The sequence below is a fragment of the Musca vetustissima genome, unplaced genomic scaffold (genome assembly GCF_032173495.1).
Source record: "Musca vetustissima isolate MV318-11 ecotype Yass unplaced genomic scaffold, APGP_CSIRO_Mvet_v1 utg11733, whole genome shotgun sequence".
NCBI lineage: Eukaryota > Metazoa > Arthropoda > Insecta > Diptera > Muscidae > Musca > Musca vetustissima.
This window is the reverse complement of record NW_026883423.1, coordinates 432,226-453,501: the sequence shown is the minus strand read 5'-3', so window position 1 is coordinate 453,501 and position 21,276 is coordinate 432,226.

Sequence of the window (21,276 nt, the reverse complement as noted above, 5' to 3'; positions counted from 1 at the left end):
ACGCCATTTTAAATGCTGTGCAAAATTTATGTTAAATCGGAATTTAAATTTCGTCCGAATCCGACATTGGGAGTTTGATGAAATCGTGCCGTACAATATTTGTATATAGTTTCTTAATTTTTATTTTCAGTTTTTAAACGAAGCTTTTATGTTTGTATGTGTATGTTAATGTGTTATTCAAACAAAAAAATAACAATTTGTCAGCAACACCAAGTGCAGGTCAATTTTCAAACAAATAAGCGGTCAATTGTTGACCATCAACCACACGGAAGCACACCTTCCACTTCTTAATGAAATTCGAAGCACACCCATTAGAAAGCACATAAATGTCATTGAATTTTAGATACTCATTCTGGTGTATTCGAAGTTGAGGCGATGGAAGTGGGACCCGCACCATGCATGTCACTACTAATCTATGATGGCGGGTGGTATAGAAAACTCGCCCAAAAAAGAATGAAAATAAAATCGAAGTGCTTTAAAAGTAAATACATACATATATATTTTATAACAACAACACCAAATGTACGAGTGGAAGAGGAAACAAGTGGTAACAGCGGGTAACGTTGAGATAATCGAATGACAAAACCGGGAAGTAAATGGACCATTGAATTCCACGAGATGAATGGATGCTTAAATGGATGGACAAACGTTAAATGATGTGTTACCTGCAGGGCACGCTTGTGTGTATTGTTGTTTCTATGAACAATGTTTTCCGTTTTTTTTATATTTTTTTCCATTCAATTTAAAAACAAAATCGATTAAAAATAGTTATGTATGTCAACATAGAAAACATCAATTTTGTCCATTTTTTATTTTGGCGGCTGCAAAGTTTTATTTTCTCATTTTTTGGTTGTCATTAGTTTTATTGGGGTCAAAAGTACAATGAAAGTATGTTTGTTTAATGTTATGCAATATAATAAATATTCTCAGTCAGTTGTAATATATATCCTGGATTGTTTGTTTAAAAGTTCATCAACAGAATAAACAGTAATAAAAACGCCTACAAAATGAGGTTTTAATTAGAAATTTTAAATAACAATCATCGTCATCTTTTTATACCCCACACAACTATGTTATCAGGGCATTATAGCTTTGTGCAGCCCCAAGAGTTTGTAACGCCACGAAATATTGGTCCTAGACCCACCTTTAAGTATACCGATCGTTATATCTAGACTAGCATAGTCGAGGTAGACATGTGTGTCCGTCTGCCTGTCCATTATAATTTGTAAATAAGATACAGGCCACAGTTATGAACCAATCGTCAGGAAATTTTGCAAAGAATGGGTTGTGGCCAAAGAAGACCCCCATTTTTTTAATTTCAATAATGACCAGAATAGCACGAAATTTTATACTTGGAAGTGGCCAAAGAATAACCATGCCTGTTTTGATGAAGATCGGTCAAGATTTAGCAGATCTAACCGACCCAGACCTTTGTGTGAAAAATTACACAATTTTATTCTATGTCGTATGTATTTACTCGTGAAGAACATAGACCCCAGGAGCTGATAGTATATCCAGATACATAAAGTGACCAAATCTTTATTTTATGGCGTAAATATTCACCTCACAAAACATGATTTGGAAAATATGCCAGGATTAGAAAGTGGAGCTTTTGACCTGTAATATTACGAAATATTGCCCAGGCTCAGAATATAGAACCGCAGAAAATTAGCTTTTCTTGATAGTTGTGTAGGGTATCATTTTGTATGGTCGGCCCCGTCCGACTATACTGCTCCGCTCACTGGTTCATAATATATTTGAAGTAGTTAAAAAATATTTTGAAAGATTTTTTAACCCACAATAGAATATATTAGAAGGATTATTGAAGGTATGGGCATGGATTTTGGAAAAATATTTTGGATTGGATTATTAATTTTTCAGTTATAGTGACCGTCATTTGTAAAAACACTGTTGTGAGAAATAACGCGTTTATAGCTGAGAAGCTTTTTTTGCCGTCGCTTAATACTGGCACAAAAAAAATCTCAATTTGATACGTTGTGCAAAATTTCGTGTCAAACGGACACACAGGATAAGTTTAGTTCACCATTTACTTCAAATGTGACAAAAATATATTTAAGGGGACCCCCCATTATCGATGTCAATTTTTTTATTCAGTTCGAATCTACACTAATTCAACAATGTCCCTACAAAATTTCAAGTGAAAATCTCAAGAACTGTTGAAGATATAGCCGATTTATTGTGTCAAACTTTAACCCGGTTTTCTCCAAATATTGGTCTTGCGACCAATAACTATAACTCAAAAACTAATAACCCAATCGATTCCAAATTTGTACACGTTTCTCTGGGAGCGGATAAATCCAAACGGTGAAGATCTTCCTTATTTTTTAACTTGGTTTTTGGTCAAAAATCGGCGATTTTCCAAAAACTATTTTTTCAAAGGTCCGCCATTTTGTTAATTTTAGAGCGAAGTCAATAATCCCAGTTCATTCGAGAGCCAGACATGTACTCTTTCTAACACAGTTGGAATTTTCGGATTCCGACGTTCCAGTGAGGAGTTATCATGCCCGCCATCAAAAATAAGGACTTTTTTTAATTACAAAAACAACAACAAAACAGTAACAAAAAATTGTGGCAAATTATTTTTCTTCTCTTTTAAATCTTAAATATATATGTGCAAAGTTACAACCCTTAACAAGCATTGGTATTGATTTACCAGCCTATTGAAAATCTTGAAAAATTAAAATCGAGAATAAAGAGCTATTTTAAATTTGTTGTCAATCGTCTAATGTTTGGGGCTTTGGTGCTTCATTTACATAAAATCGGATGAAAATATATACTGGAGCTATATATAAATCTGAACCGATTTCAGCAAAATGTTTCACACAGTAGATTATAATAACTTCTATATGTTGAGCAAAATTTTGTGCTAATCGGCCATGTTTTGGGTCTTTGGTGCACCATTTACTGAAAATCGGACGAAACTCTACATGGGAGCTATATCTAAATTTGAACTGATTTCAACAAAACTTGACACACGTTAGGATATAGTACCTTCAGTACGTTGTAAAAAATTGTGTGCCAATCGGCTCTGGTTTGGGTCATTGGTGCTCCAATACCTGAAAATTAGACAAACCCATATATGGGAGCTATACCTAAATCTGAAATGAAATGAGAATGATGAAAGCAAATTTTTTTGAAATTGGTTCAGATTTATATATAGCTCCCACATATATTTTCGTCTATATTTTATGTAAATAGTGTACCAAAGCCCCTATATTTCTTCCGATTTGTATGAAATTTGACATAGCTTACTGAATTGAGTCTTGAATGATGTGTGTTAATTTTCATGAAAATCGGATCAGATTTAAATATAGCTCCCATATATATTTTCGTCCGATTTTTTATAAAGCCCCTGTTCATCCCCCGATTTTCACGAAATTTGGCATAGCGTACTGAATTAAGTCTAGAATGGCGTGTGTTCAGTTTCGTGAAAATGAGTTCAGATTTAGATAAACTCCCATATATATTTTCGTCCGATTATATAGAAATGGTGCACCTATGTACCTACATATTTTTCGATTTGTACGATATTTCGCATAGCGTACTGAATTGAGTCTAGAATGATGTGTGCTAAGTTTCGTAAAAGTCGATTCAAAGTTAGATATAGCTTCCACATATATATTCGGTTGGGGAAAAGAAATCCATTATTTTTTCGTCATCCATTATTGAAAAATGTCTTTAATGATAAAAAAAAATTAATTTAGGGAGGATTGTGAAAATCGACTACTAACGTTTTTTGCAAATATGGAGCAGGACTTCTATGAGAGAGACATTATGGCAACAAATCATTCAACAAAAGGGTTCATATTTGGCCCAAATCGGACATTCCGAAGCATGTTAAATAAAGTCTCATAGTTTATTTAAAAATAACGGATTTCTTTTTCCCCAAACATAATATTTCGTCCGACTTTAGGTAAATGTAGTTAAGGACTTTATTACTTTCCTTACTCGTTTACATTGAAACTACTCTCGTAATTATAATTCAATATTGATTGGCAAATCTTCCTCCAAAAAATATCGGTCCATTTCTGGATATTGCTCAAATACTATAATCTTGTAAATTTTTGTGATTTGTATACCCTTCACCACACTGTGGTACAGGGTATTATGTCTTTGTGTATATGTTTGTAACAGGCAAAAATAATCGCACAGGGCACTTACCCATGGTTCCTTTTGAGAATATGCATAGAATCACTTTCTGTGTCGATTTATGCATGTCCGTCAGTCCGTACGTCCATGTATTTTTGTTATGATCCGATTTGGATGAAATTTGGCACAGGTCACTTAATTGGCTCAAGGACGAACCCTATTCAAATTGGGAAAAATAGGTTAAGATTTAGATAAAGTTCCCATATATATTTTCATCCGATTTAAGGTAAATGGTGTACCAAAGTCCCTATATATCTTTCGATTTGCACGAAACTTAGCATAGCGCAATGAATTAGGTCTAGAAAGATGTGTGTTAAGTTTCCTGAAAATCGGTTCAGATTTAGATATAGCTCCGATATATATCTTCGTCCGATTTAAGGTAAATGGTGTACCAAAGTCCCTATATATCTTCCGATTTGCACGAAATTTGGCACAGCGTAATGAATTAGGTCTAGAATGATGTATGTCAAGTTTCCTGAAAATCGGTCCAGATTTATATATAGCTACAATATATATTTTCGACCGATTTAAAGTAAATGGTGTACCATAGTCCCGATGTATCTTCCGATTTGCACGAAATTTGGCATAGCGTAATGAATTAGGTCCAGAATGATGTGTGTTAAGTTTCCTGAAAATCGGTCAAGATTTAGATATAGCTCCGATATATATCTTCGTCCGATTTAAGGTAAATGGTGTACCAAAGTCCCTATATATCTTCCGATTTGCACGAAATTTGGCACAGCGTAATGAATTAGGTCTAGAATGATGTATGTCAAGTTTCCTGAAAATCGGTCCAGATTTATATATAGCTACAATATATATTTTCGACCGATTTAAGGTAAATGGTGTACCAATGCCCATATATATCTTTAGATTTGCACGAAATTTGGCATAGCGTAATGAATTAGATCTAGAATGATGTATGTAAAAGTCTCCTGAAAATCGATCCAGATTTAGATATAGTTTCCATGTACTGAATTAGGTCTAGAACGATGTGTGTTAAGTTTCGTGAAAATCAGATTTAAATATAGCTTCTATATTTGACCAAATGAAAAATTTAGTGTCGATTGCAACACGACATGTTTTTGGATCCAAATTCATTTTACTGGTCCTTTAAAAATGCGACGTCTGTTAGGATTCATCTGTTAAATATAGCCAAAGTGGTGAAGGGTATCATATAGTCGGCCCCGTCTGACTTTACTACTTTCCTTATTGGATTATTTTAAACTATCAATACCTTAATTTATTAGCCATTATTTATTGTTACCATAGACTTTCGAAATAACTTTAAAATTATTTCTCTTAGTGTATACAGTTTACAATCAGTAAAAAAAAAACAATATACCAAAAAACATGCCAATAACACCATTTTAAAAACAACAAACACACACATACAGTGTAATTGTACCCAGTCATTCATTATTTACTGTATATTATTCATTGATGTTGTTCTTCTTCTTCGTTTGTTTGCATGTTTAACATTGTCCTGATTTTACCCCACGTTGTTTATTGTTGTTTCATCATTCACTGCCCACAACAACTATTTTATGTATTTATTCACTTGGTGGCACCCAACCTCAACAGCCACACAAGAATTTTTTGTTGGAATGTTTACAGCATTCGGATAAAGTGTTAAAAATTAAATAACTTTATACATAACAAAAAAAAAAGAATAAAGTTGGCCATTGAAAATATCAGCAATCATCGGCAACAGGTGGCTGACTTCATATGTTGTTGCTGTTGGTTATTTCAGTAGCATAAAAGTATGTCGAATATGATGATAAATCAATATACCTACAAACCAGTCATTTGTGGGGAATTCATGGAAATATACGGTTTTTCACATATATACTCCGCAAGACTGCATCAATTATTGTAACTTTATCTATTTGTTCAGGCGATAAAGGATATAGGTTAAAATGAAATTTAAGGGGAGGTATGGTAATGTACCTTAATTATTTGAATAAAAAAGATGGACAATTTTATGGCATTTTTCTGCTGAATTTGATTCATATCCGAAGATGTGACCCATCATGGCGATAGTTTTTAAAAGGTTATACAGAACAAAAAATGATGGACATAAAAAACATACTCTCCACATACAAAATACATACGTAAAATCAATCGGGATTTTTATATGAGAGATATGTCATGATAAATACTTGGTAGAAAGATTTGACACCCAATAAAACAGCTAAAATATCAAATATCTAATATAATAATTTAACTTAAGGAGACCGCCCCCATTGTGTTATTTTCGAGTATCTATAGACCACAAATGAAAGCCGAACATCACAACACAACCCACGTGGAGTGTCATGCCCGCCTTAAAAAATAAGGACTTTTCTTTAATCACAAAAAAACGACAACAAAACAATAACAAAAAAAAATTGGAAATTATTTTTCATCTCTTTTAAATCGTCAATTATATATGTGCCAAGTTACAAACCTTAACAAGTATTGGTACTGAATTAATCCGAACTTTGTACATCGTAATACCGCCGCGAAATATTGGTCATAAACCCACCTCGATGTAAACATGTGTATCCGTCTGTCCATTATAATTTGTAAACACGATACAGGCCATAATTATGGACCAATCGGCACGAAATTGTGCATGTAGGACGGCTTCTGGACAAAGAAATGACTGCTTAATATTTAGGGGATAAAATAAACCAAACATGTTACTTTTGTCTGTTTTGCTGGTCGCTCTAGAGGCCACAATTATGATCCAAACATCACGAAATTTTACAACAGGAAGGGTAATAAAGAATAAGCATTACTGTTTTGATTAAGATCGGTCAATATTTAGCGGGTCAAATGTAAAAATATAACAAATTTTGTATTGAATGGCGTACATATTTACTCCTGAGGGGCATAGACCCAAGAAATTTATAGTATATCCGAGAAGAGTTGTTGACATTTAAGTTGATACCAATTATATTACTGTATGTACTCGGGTATGGGATTTATACGCAAATACCCAGTAGAAAATACTCCTTTGCGTGACAATTTCGTTAACGAATCGTTGAGGAAATTTATGGAATTGTCATCAATGACTAAAAACATGATATGTCGTCGAAAATGTCGTTCTTCTCGAAATATGAAATATTGACAGAAACAAATAGAAAATTCTTTCTGAAAATATATGTATATAAGAAATTTGAGATAAAGAAGACGTGCTATCTTGGTTAAAATAGGTGAGTTTAAAAGAATATATAACTATTTATATCATTATTTAAATGCATTGTTTTACTCTTAGGATGGGGCAAATAAATGGCAATTGGTGAAATATTGTAAGTAATATCTGAAAGATGTTTCATATTCCAATGCATTTTAATTTTGTTGTTTCTTTACAGATGCTGTTAAAATGGAGATAATCATTACGCCAACTTCTCAGGCAATGTGCTTATTTATATTACATGATAATTTCATGCTATAAAAAATATACATGAAAAATATGTATATACACTTTTATTTGAATTTTAAATGAAGTATGTGAGTATGATTGACGACAATATTGGTGACAATAGGTATACAGTCATCAACGAATGTGTAAACGACAGGAAGTGAATCTGTCGTTAACGAAAAGTAGGGAGATTAGTCGTCGAAGTTGTCGTCAACGACGACTTCGTTTACCCTGTCGCCCAAGTTGTCGTGCATAAATACTGCGACACTTGTGTGAAAATTTCGTCAACGATTTCACATTGTTGTCTGCAAAGTGTCTTCCCATTGTCTTACACGATATATGACTTTTCCATCTCTATCCGTTCAGCCAAATTTAAATTTTATCAAATTTAGTACATATTATTACGACTTTTCAAGATTACCTCAATGTCTCAATCCTACACTTCTGTCAGTAATTTTAATTAAAAATTTTAGGATTGCCGCTTTCCATGCCGTTTTCCATGTCTATCCTTTCATTCAAATCGAAACCATTTAGTTCTGTTCGTACCATTTAGTTCTGTTCGTTCTTAACTACCTCAATCATGTTCTCTAAGAGTAAACTTAATTGAAATTTCAGTTTTCCATTTCTATCCGGTTTCCATTTCTATTAAATCGAAATTGTACCAAGTTTAGTACCTTTTGGTACACATACATTCCAACAGTATTTGTAAACCCTAATTGCAGAATTCCAGCCCCATCTGTTCACACAAAAACAAAAGATAAAATATTTAGTACCATTTAGTACGTTTTGTTCCCATAAGTACGAATTTCCTAAACCAAATCAATCCTACACTCCAACAGTAATTTTAATTCCAAAATTCTGAAGTCCAGCCTATCCTTTTGCACAAAATCAAGTTGTACCAAATATAGTACCATTTAGTACACATAAGTACTTTACATTCATATCTCAATTGTACACTTCAACAAAAACTATTATCCAAATTTTAGGTTTCCAGATCTCTCCGTTCACTCAAACCCAAATTGTACCAAATCTAGTTCCATTTAGTACTATTTGTACACATAAATATGAATTCCCAAAGCTGTCTTTATAGTACAATCCTCAACAGTAATTTTAATTCCAAATTTCAGGTTGTCAGCTCTATCCGTTCATCCAAAATCCAAATTGTACTAAATTTAGTAACATTTAGTACTTTCGTACGCATAAGTACGAATTTCCTAAACTCATCAATCCTACAATCCAACTTTCATTTTAATTCCCAATTTCAAGACTCCAGCTCTATTTGTTCACCTAAATCCAACTTGAACCAAATTTTGTACTTTTATTCCTCTACTCCAAAACTAATCCTAATTCCTCTTTTCAGGACTCCATCTCTATACTCTCAAATAAATGCAAATAGTATAAAATTTAGTACTTATCATACACATAAGTACTCATACTTCTAGCTTCAGCCGTTTCGTCTGGGCGATGATCTCACAGTCACTCACTTATCACTAAGCTCCTTTATATATTAAGGTTATATACGGCATTCTCGAATTAATTTATTACCGAGCAATGACCCTTAAACCCGGGTCAATCACCTTTAATCCGGATTAAGCCTTAATCCCCTCAATGACCCTTAATCCGGGGTCAATGACCCTTAATCCGGATTAAGCCTTAACCCCCTCAATGACCCATAGTCCGGGAACAATGACATTGACCCCGGATTAAAGTCATTGACCCCGGATTAAAGGTCATTGACCCCGGATTAAGGGTCACTGAGGGGATTAAGGCTTAATCCGGATTAAGGGTCATTGACCCCGGATTAAGGTCATTGAGGGGATTATGGCTTAATCCGGATTAAGGGTCACTAAGGGGATTAAGGTCATTGACCCCGGATTAAGAGTCACTGAGGGGATTAAGGCTTAACCCGGATTAAAAATCATTGAACACGGATTAAGGGTCATTAAGGGGATTAAGGGGCACTGAGGGGATTAAGGTCATTGACCCCGGATTAAGGGTCACTGAGGGGATTAAGGCTTAATCCGGATTAATGGTCATTGACCCCGGATTAAGGACATTGAGGGGATTATGGCTTAATCCGGATTAAGGGTCACTAAGGGGATTAAGGTCATTGACCCCGGATTAAGAGTCACTGAGGGGATTAAGGCTTAATCCGGATTAAAAGTCATTGAACCCGGATTAAGGGTCACTGAGGGGATTAAGGGTCATTAAGGAGATTAAGGGGCACTGAGGGGATTAAGGTCATTGACCCTGGATTCGGATTAAGCGTCACTAAGGGGATTAAGGGTCATTGACTCCGGATTAAAGGTCATTGACCCCGGATTAAGGGTCACTGAGGGGATTAAGGTTTAATCCGGATTAAAGGTCATTGACCCCGGATTAAGGGTCATTGACCCCGGATTAAAGGTCATTGACCCCGGATTAGGGGTCACTAAGGAGATTAAAGCTTAATCCGGATTAAGGGTCATTGACCGCGGATTAAGGTCATTGAGGGGATTAAGGGTTATTAACCCCGGATTAAAGGTCATTGACTCAGGATTTAGGGTCATTGAGGGGATTAAGGCTTAATCCGGATTAAACGTCATAGACCCCGGATTAAGGGTCATTGAGGGGATTAAGGGTCATTGCTTGTTAATAAATTAAATCGAGAATGCCTTATATAACCTTAATATATAAAGGAGCTTAGTGATAAGCGAGTGAGTGACTGTGAGATCATCGCCCAGACGAAACTGCTGAAGCTAGAAGCATGAAATTTTGAGTACTTATGTGTATGATCAGTACTAAATTTGGTACTATTTACTTATTATTTATTTAAGCGTATAGAGATGGAGTCCTGAAAATATGAATTAGGATTACTTTTGGAGTAGAGGACTAAAAGTACAAAATTTGATACAAGTTGGATTTAGGTGTACAGATAGAACTGGAGTCTTGAATTTGTGAATTAAAATGACTGTTGAAGTGTAGGATTGAGGAGTTCAGGAAATTCGTACTTATGGGTACGAAACTACTAAATGTTACTAAATTTAGTACAATGTGGATTTTGGGTGAACGGATAGAGCTGAAAACCTGAAATTAGGAATTAAAATTACTGTTGAGGATTGAGCTATAGGGACAGACCCAGTAGAAAATACTCTCTTGCGTAACAATGTCATTGACGAAACGTTGACGAAATTTATGGAATTGTCATTCAAGACTAAACGCATGATATGTCGTCGAAAATGTCGTTCTTCTCGAAATATGAAAACAAAACAAAAATAGTCTGAATCGAGTGTGCTATGAAATATTGACAGAAACGAAGAGAAAAATGTTTCTGAAAAAATATAAAGAAATTTAGGTTAAATTTAAATATATAAGAATTAAGAATAGCGGTTAAAATAGGTAAGCTTATCTGAATATATAATTATTTGTATCATTTCTTAAATGCTTTCTTTTACTCTTAGGATGGGGCAAATAAATGACAATTGGTGAAATATTGTAAGTAATATCTGAAAGATGTTTCATATTTTAAAGCGTTTTAATGTTGTTGTTTCTTTACAGATGATGTTAAAATGGAGAAAATCATCTCGACAACTTATCATGCAATGTGTTTATTTATATTATTATAAACGTAAATGCAATGTATAATTCTTGTTATATAATAAATTACATGCTATAAAAATATTAATTGAAAATGTATATGTATATTTGTATTTCAATTTTTAATGGGGTATGATTGATGACAATGGGTATTCAGTCGTCAACGACTGTGTAAACGACATAGTCGATGGTAGTCGTCAACGAAAAGTAGGGAGTTTTGTCGCCGAAGTTGTCGTCAACGACAACTTCGCTTACCTTGTCGCCCAAGTTGTCTTGCATGAATACTGCGACACTTGTGTGAAAATTTCGTCAAGGATCTCACAATTGTTGTCTGCAAAGTGTCTTCAAGGAATTGCCATTGTCTTGCACGATTCGTTAATGTTGTCTGCAAGACACTTTCTACTGGGTATTCAGGGACGTCTATGCCTTATGATAATGTTTAGTATTGCTATTACCCCACTAGAGGGCGGAATTATCGCGCTGATCGCTATGAAAGTTTGCATGAAGTTCAAGGACAACGCCTAGAATTTTCAGTTATGTTGAGATAATGTTTAGGGTGTGCAATGAAGCAGAATACATAGAACTGAGTTTGGTCTGGCGTGAGGTGGCCTTGCTTATGAGTTGCTTACTCAGACCATAGTAGCATCTGTTGGCCAACACTATCCTTCTCCGAATTTCAAAACTGATGTCATTAGTATTATTTATGGCGGTACCAAGGTATATAACATCTTTGACTACCTCGAAACTGTAGTTCTCAAGTTCCACAGTTGGTCCGGGTCTACTGGACGTCTTGTGCGTTGATAGCATCAGCTTGGTCTTCTCGACATTTACTGCCAGTCCCATTTTGGCAAACTCCTTCTCAATTTGTTCAAAGGTGGCTGTTACCGCTAGCAATGTTCGACCAATTATATCGATGTCATTGGCGTAGGCGAGTAACACGTGGTGTTTGGTGTACAGAGTGTAATTTCTGTTCACATTTGCCTCTCGTATGACCTTTTACAGCAGGACGTTAAAAAAAGTCACACCATAAAATGTCACCTTATCTGGATCCTCGTTCGATATTAAAGGGCTCCGAGAGATCCTTTCCGATTTTAACTGCTGATCTTATCTTAATGTGGCTTTATATTCGACGAATTGGTGGAATGCGTCGATGTGTTTTCGTTGGTCTTTTCCAGGATTTGGCGCAGAGTGAAAATCCGCATTTGTATGTTCCGATAATGTCATTGACCACTGACTTCTGTCATTCACACAGCATGTTGAATAGTACTTCATATGCGATGGAAAGAAGACTAATTCCACTACAGTTGGTACATATCGTCTTGACTCCTTTTTTGTGCACGGGACACAGGATGCTGAGGTTCCAATTATTCGGCATGCTGTCCTCTAGCCAAATTATACTAATCAGCTGGTACATGCTCCTTACCAGCATCTGATCGCCAGTCTTGAATAGTTCGGCTTGTAAACTAGTCTTGCGTCGTTCGTGAACGACCTAGTTCAATTGAACGAGTCAGTCCATTGAACGAATGAACGACATAGTTCAGTTTTTATTATTGTCGTTCAACGAACGATACCAAACTCATTCGGTCTCTGAACGACGTTTCTCACTGAACGACATTGCTCAAGATATGCCGTCGGTCACTGAACGACATTGTATTTTCTTCTACACCTTCAGTGTTGTTCACTGGTGTATTGACTGACTAAAATAGACAAATAAGAACAATTTCATATAAAATCTGTTATTTTAAATGAAGGTTCGTGTAATATCCGGTGCTTAAAATATCAAATGCTTCAGAAGTGTTTTACGTATAGCTGGAGGGTCAGTAAATAATATGAAGCGACATTTAAAAGCAAAGCATCCCCATAGATAACCGTGGAGCTGGAAACTACGGAAAATAGGCCAAGGGGGACCAGAGCAAAAACTGCAGCGCAAGCAAGAGTGCTGTCGAATATTTAAGGAGTTATGCCATTGACCACCACCCCTTAACAAAGTGGAGAAATATATAGGAAAGTCCTTCGAATGATTGTGAAAGGTAATCATTCTTTACGGTTGACTGAACTGCCAGAACTTTATTGGAATACGCTGCCATGTCAATTGAACTGAGTATCCAATTGAACGATATAAGCAACTGAACGAGGTGAACGACCTAGTTCACTTTTAAAAAATGATCTAGTTCGTTCGATCTCTGAACTGAACGAGATTGCCCAAGACTATTGTAAACCATCGGCACCTGCTGCTTTATTATTCTTCAGCTGATTGATTGCTATTCTGACCTCATCTTGGCTAGGTGGTATACACTATATACCGTCATCTATTATTGTTTCTACACCAGGTTTCCTTCTTCATCTATACAGGAGGATGTGCCTGCACCAAAGCCTTCTGTTTGGTGTTTTATTCGTTGGTAAACTTTTCGGACTTCATTCTGACTCCTGTACATCTCGATTTGCTCACGCAGTAGCACTACGACACTCCTGATCGTACCATGGATTTCTTCGTGGTTGTTTTTGGTACCCAAGTATTTCTTTTGCTGCAGTTTGTAGGGAGTGGAAAATTCTTTGCCAATTGTGCTTCTATACTATTATCGTCAATCAGGTTGGTAAATTGAGGGGAGTAGGCCTCTGCTACCTGTTGTGTTTGCAGCTTTTCGACGTCGAGTTTCCGTGTTACATTAGGTAGCACCTTTGGTGATACTTTGAAACTGGTGCGCACCTTGGCTGCACAAGGTAATAGTCCGACTCGATATTCGCTCCTCGTATCGATCGAACGTCTAAAACACTGGACGAATGCCTTCCGTCTATCACAACATGGTAAATGTGATTTCTCGTTGCTTGATCAGGAGAAATCCAGGTGGCCTTGTGTATATCGAGATACTTGAATCTGGTGCTACTAACTACCATGATTTTTTTTCTGCCGCGAAGTTAATCAACCTCCCCGCGGTGTAACCTGGTGTTACTATTTTCATCATCCATTAAAATAGTGAGCTCATATGTGCCGCGTGTTCGCCCATAAGAACTATAAAAAATGGGTTGAGGCGTCGGGTTAGTTGCTCACACTCGGAAAACACACTCTATGAAAAGGCAATGAAAACCAAACTCCCCAATGATGACGACCCCCGCAAACCTATAAAGGACCACGATCTACACTTGGAATGTGCGCACATTGTACAGAACAGGCGCAGTTTTCGCCTTGGCGGGTGTACTCGAGAAGTACAAAGCCGATATTATTGCCTTACAGGAAATGCGATAGAAAGGGACTGGCGTAACTAAATCAGATGATTACGCCCTATATTATAGCTGCCATGAAACGAGACGTGAATTTGGATGCGAATTTATGATTAATACGAGAATAAAAGACCTCGTCTCCAGATTCACTCTAGTAGATGAGCGATTTGCTATAATCCGGTCATATGCAGTTTCTAGGCGCTTGTAAAAATGTCTTTGGTCTGTTTTTCTTTGTCTTCGACGGAGCATGGGCGCAAATAAGCCCAGGTCAGTGTCCACAATTGAGATGAAAGAGGGACCAAGATAAACCTTGGCTTCGCCATGTTAAAGCCAATCGGAGCCGTTATCATCCCCTACGTCACCCATCTCGGGAAAACAAGATTTGGAAAATAGGCAAGGGTCAGAAAGTAGAGTTGTTGACCTACAATCGGGATAGTTAAGCCATCCATTGTCTTCAGTGTCCAATTTTCAACTGGAAAAAAATGGTTAAACAACTTTGTTTGACAGATGTCAACATTTGAAACCTCGAAATGGAGTAATAATATCCTAAAAATCGATAGTACAAGTACTAAAAATCATCTTTCATCATGAGACTTTCTATAGATGTAATCCGTCTTCTATAAAACGACTTCTTATAAAACGACTGATGACATGCCATTTCAAAAACCTAAGCAACGATATTAACGGAACATTCATTACGTCATAACTCTAAAAAAATTACCTATGGCGAATATATTCATTTCGCTATCGCTTCCCAACCTAATTTTGGTCGGTGCATTTATAAGGGAGGTATATATCCCTTATAAATAAATTGTCCGCCAATAATATTTTCTGCTAAGAACCATAACCATCAAGAACAGGAATCCCTAATTTGAGCCAATTAGATTTATTCTGATCATGAATGGAGTCTTCGACAAATATTTCGAAGTTATGGAAATTGAATGACAAATTCCTTATTACGGAGGTGATACATAGAAGCGTTAACATTTTGAACAAATTACAGTGTTGTTAATTATACTAACCTATTTAATTTATAACACTATTCTGTTCTGTTATAACTTTTTACTCTCAAGAGGAAAGTTTCATATTCACACATACTTAATATTTAAAAATTTATAAATCATACACATGGTATAACAACTGCATGTATGTACCGAGACATTGGACACAATTGGACACCACCCACTTTCCTCTACTTCAAATTGTAGATTCTGTTGCAGTAACTAATGAAATATTACATATTATATAACATTTATCGATGATAGAGTTATCAGCGCGTCCTACTATTCATGTCTGTCGTTTTATGGAAATCATAAATTATACAATTTTATGAAATTTCTTGGCAAACTTTATCTCGAGTCAAGAACCTTCAAACACATACCCATGCACGGATGGGGGGAACGGGTGGTGGGTTCCCTTTTGTCACATTATGTTGTGGTGCACATTTGCTTCACAAACTACACGAAAGTCAAAAGAACAATTTACATATTCCCACATTTAGGAAGATGGCTAAGAATTATGAAGGGATGGGTGCAAGGGTACCACAAGGAAATGTCATAAGTGTTTGCAACATGTGCACCAATATGAATAAATTTAGCAAATTCGGTGTCGCCCAGGCCTGCTTGGGCTACTATGGGTGGGTATTGTGGATGGCTAGCACAGATATTTAATTAAATAGTTGAGGTTGTGTGGTTGATCATTAATTACTTATTGAATATTACGTTTCAATTAATGCTAGACATCTGCAGAAGGTCAGTGCATGTTACCGAACTCTGAAATAAAATATTTACATACATAGCTTTTTAAGGGGGCTATATGAAAACATGAGTCTATATAGAAAATGCCACTTCTAGACAATATTATTACGAGTTTCTGAGACAAACATTTCATTTGTGATTTTTTATTGACGTTCGCTGCGAATGTATTAAATACTATATAATCTTGCAAATATAACAATGACACAGAATAGAATTCAGTTTGCATATGCATATGAATATTTTATGTGCAATACGTGTTGATTCGGCAAACATTATAAATGCAAAGTAGATGCCACCCACCCTTGAAACACCATATTCAACTTCATTGACAATGTCTTCTTGCATAAAAAATTGAATCATTCAATTGAAGCATTGCATACTCCCACCCAAAAACTCTCAGCCCCTTTGCAGTACCATTATATTTCTTTTGAATTCCATTTTGAAAAGTATTGATAAAGAAAACAAATCTATTTGAATTGAAACAAAAGAGCAGTGCTTTTGCAGCGTAGAATGTGGAGTAATGTTTTTCTTGTCACATTCCTTCAGTGTTTTCTTTTCATATTTTCCATTTATTGAAAGAAAAAACAATAGTAAAATATGAAATCAAAATATTACTGACAGTTTTTATTCGAAGAAATCGAAAGTTGTTGCATTTAATATCGTTTGGTGATTATTTTGAGGACTTGAAGAACAATCGGAGAACTTCCAACCCCATTAAAGAGTGATATTTATACAACACCAAAGTATGTATTCTAATAATTATACCCTACACAACTATGTTGTAACGCCGCGAAATATTGGTCCTAGACCCACCTTTAAGTATACCGATCGTCATATCTCGACTAGCTGAGTCGATCCTGTGTGTCCGTCCATCTGTCCATTATAATTTGTAAACACGATACAGGCCACAGTTATGGACCAATCTTCACGAAATTTTGCATGTAGAATGGGTTCTGGCTAATGAAGATGCCTATTGTTTTTGGAAAAGATCGGTTAATATTTAGGGGATGAAATGGACCAAAAACTTTATTTTTGTCGGTTTTTCTGGTCGCTCCAGAGGCCGCAATTATGGCCCAAACACCGCGAATTTTTGCATGGGGAAGGGGATCGGATGCATGCATGTTTTGATAAAGATCGGTCAATATTTAGCGGGTCAAATGGATCCTGACTTTTGTGTGAAAAATGACAAAATTTGTATTCTATGGCATATATATTTACCCTGAAGAACATAGACCCGAGAAGTTGATAGTTTATACAAGAGGAGTGGTTGACCTTTAAATTGATACCAATTATATGGTCGTATGTACTCGGATGTGGGAGTTACACTTAAATATTTACAGGTGCTTACGTGCTGAGATATTATTTAGTAACCCATTACCACACTAGAAGGCGAAATATAGCGCTGATAGCTTTTAAAGTATCCATGAGGTTCCGGTTATGGTCAACGCCTATAATTTGCGGTGATGATCATATCGATCTATATGCCATGATGTCATGGCAAGAAATAGGAGCTATTGACCTCTAATCGGTTAAGAGGGTGCAAATAGATGAAAGTTAGAGTTCCGTGGTAGTTGTGTAGGGTATCATATGGTCGGCCCCGTCCGACTATACTGCTGCGCTCACTGGCTTTGGTTACACATGTTCAATAACCTGTCTATATAATTGACATAGAATCTTTTGAAGGACCATTGACGTGAATTCGGACGAAATAAATTATGTGATATACACAGATGTAGGCGATTATCTATTTCGTGGTGTAAAAAGTATGGGACTGCGATTCGACATCTGTCAAACTAATTTTTGTCTTTTCAGTTGAATGTCTGAAAGTTCAAAAGTCGGACGGGGTCGACTATGTGATACCTTTCACCACTTTAGATACATACAAAGAAGCTAATATATACAATATCCTATAAATAGAAAATACATATAATCTTTAGAGGGTCATTGAATTAGACTCGGGCAAAACTAAATGTCTGATCTACATACCAATCTGAAATCTATGAAAAATTGCATGACAATCGGATTCTTTGTACCATTTATATGTAAATCTGCACCTAATACGGCAACGGTTTGGTATGCTGCAGCACAGTGCGCTGTCCACAATTCTATCTCGTGTATATGGAACAGACATAGGCTTCTCGATGCACCATGTACATAAAATCAGATGAATTTATATGGGAGATATATCTAAATCTAAACAGATTTTTGCAACTTTAATACACATCACCCTAAACTTAACTCAGTTAAATTTCGTGAAAATCGAATAAACATAGGCTCATCAGTGCACTATTTACATAAAATTGGAGGAAAAAATATATAGATGAGAGCTATATCTAAATCTGATCCGATTTCAACAAAACGTTGTATACATCTATCTGGAGCTAACTCCGTACACTGCGCAAGATTTTGTGTCAATCGAACAAATTTTGGGTGTTTGGTGCACCATTTACATAAAATCGGACGAAACTATATACCGGAGCTATATCTAAATCTTAACCGATTTCCACAAAACTACGTATACATCAATATCGACCTATTTCAATACGGTGTGCAAAATAATGTATAAATCGGACAATTATTGGAAGTTTGGTGCACCATTTACATAAAATCTGAGGAAACTATATATGGGGGCTATATCTAAATCTGGACCGATTTCCTCAAAACTTCTCATACATCAAAACGGACCTATTTAAATACGCTGTGCTAAATTTTTTATCAATCATAAAATCGGACGAAACTATATATTGGCGCTATATCTAAATCTCCAGGTTTTTTGGAAATCGGTTCAGATTTCAAGGTTTTGTGTTTCATAGCTCATTATGGCGTATTTATACCATTCACCACACAGTATACAGGGTACAGCTCATTTATTTGACCAAAGGACAAATCATATTGAAATTGAGTAAAATCGGTTCAGCTTTAGAAATAGCTCCCATATATTTTTTTGTCCGATTTTAGGTTAATCATGCACCATACTCCACACATTTTTTCTATAGACACGAAATTTCGCAAAACTTACTAAAGCTAGTGTTGCCTAACGTGCGTCAGTTTTTTTGAAGATTAAGATCAGATTAAGATGAAGCTCCCATATATAGCGGGAGTCAAGTTTGCTTTAAATCGATGTCCCAATGAAATGAAATTTACTCAGGTTACAGAAGGACATGTGTATGGATTGATATAATTAGGTTCACAAATATATAGAGTATTAATGTGAATGGTCCTTCAAAAATGCGACATCTGGTAGCATACATCTGTTGAATATACCCAAAGTGGTGAAGAGTATCATGCAGACAGCCTCGTCCGACTTTACTACTTCCCTTATAGTATTCATTTAGATCTACACCTACATCCATATAAACTACAGTTCATGTCACAAATGAAGCCAGCATTCACAACGTCGACGATACTTGGGTGCTTGAACAAAGAATTTTTATTGAGTAAAGAATTTTTTTTTTTAAACTTATTTTTAATATTTTTTACATTATGTACAATCATACAAAACGTTGTTATTATTTTTTTTTCGGTGGGAGGGCTCTCCAGTTGCCCTTTTTGAGCGCGGACAAAATGCTCGAAAAAGAGTTAAGTGTTTACCAGGGTTTAAAATGCAGCATCAAAAAATATTAGCATTAGTCTTACAGAGCTACTGCTAAAAAATATTGACATTACGACTAAATCAGCAAACGACTAGCTTTTTTAGTTCGTAGCATCCGTGCTAAGCACGTATTGCACATGCGAGCTTTTTTTGTTATGACTAATCGGCAGTACGACTACATATTCATATTTCGCTGTCGACGAATAATCAGCCGAGGGTTGTTTTTATGTTTGTGTGTTGCCAACGCAGAAATTAGAAAAAAGGCATTTCATTTTGTGCGTTTTTATTTAATTTAAACTTGTCAAATCGCAATTGAAAACTGTCAATAATAGTACTAAAAACTGAATAATATATTAAATTAAACTCTTTAGCAAGTATTACTAATTGTATTTGTTCGAAAAAATGAAATTATCATAATCTCGATTTTTAATTCTCTCATATAATTAATAAAATTTCAATGGACAACACTGAACAACTCGAAAAATGCTCGGGTTTTGTTTGCTAAAAATCTTGCTAAGCAGCCACAGTTAAGGTGCTTAGTCTTCATCGAAAGCTTTGGTTGTTAGTCGCGTTGACAATTATGTTGTAGTTGTTCATTGCTATTTTGTAGCTGCTGACAAAATCAAGAAGCTTTAGTTTTACTTGCTAAAATTATTCGTAATGTATTGCTATTTGTTGCAGTTGTGCTTGGCTGTGCTGCATATTTTGAGGATGAATTTAGTTAGCAGTGCGGCAATTTTCTGTGTTTTTGCTATTTTGGCGTTAGCATTTTAAACCCTGGTTTAAATTAATAAATTTTATTTTTCAATTAAATGCACAAGGACATGTGTTGGTTACTCACTTTACCGTTCACCTTTTTCAATTGGTCAATTGTCGTTTTGTTAATCCCTGATTAAATGTATGACAAGAGTTAATTAATTGGTTTTTTTGCCTTTGTTTCTTTTTATACCCTTCACCACACTGGGGTACAGGGCATTATGTCTTTGTGCATATGTTTGTAACAGGCAAAAATAATCGAGATAGACCCATGGTTCCTTTTGAGAATATGCATAGAATCACTTTCTAAGTCGATTTATGCATGTCCGTCCGTCCGTCAGTCGGTCTGTCTGTCCATGTTAAATTGTAAACAAAGTACACGTCGCATTTATGATCCGAAATGGATGAAATTTGTCACAGCTAATTTGTTTCCCCAAGGACGAACCCTATTGAAATTGGGAAAAATCGGTTCAGATTTAGATATAGCTCCCATATATATTTTCTTCCGATTTAAGGTAAATGGTGCACCAAAGTCCCTATATATCTTTCAATTTGTACGAAATTTGGCACAGCGTAATAAATAAGGTAACGAATAATGTGTGCAAAGTTTCGAAAATCGGTTCAGATTTAGATATAGCTCCCATATATATGTTCGTCCGATTTAAGGCAAATGGTGCCCAAAGTCCCTATATATCTTTCGATTTGCACGAAATTTGGCACAGCGTAATTAATAAGGTCACGAATGATGTGTGCAAAGTTTCGCGAAAATCGGTTCAGATTTAGATATAGCTCCCATA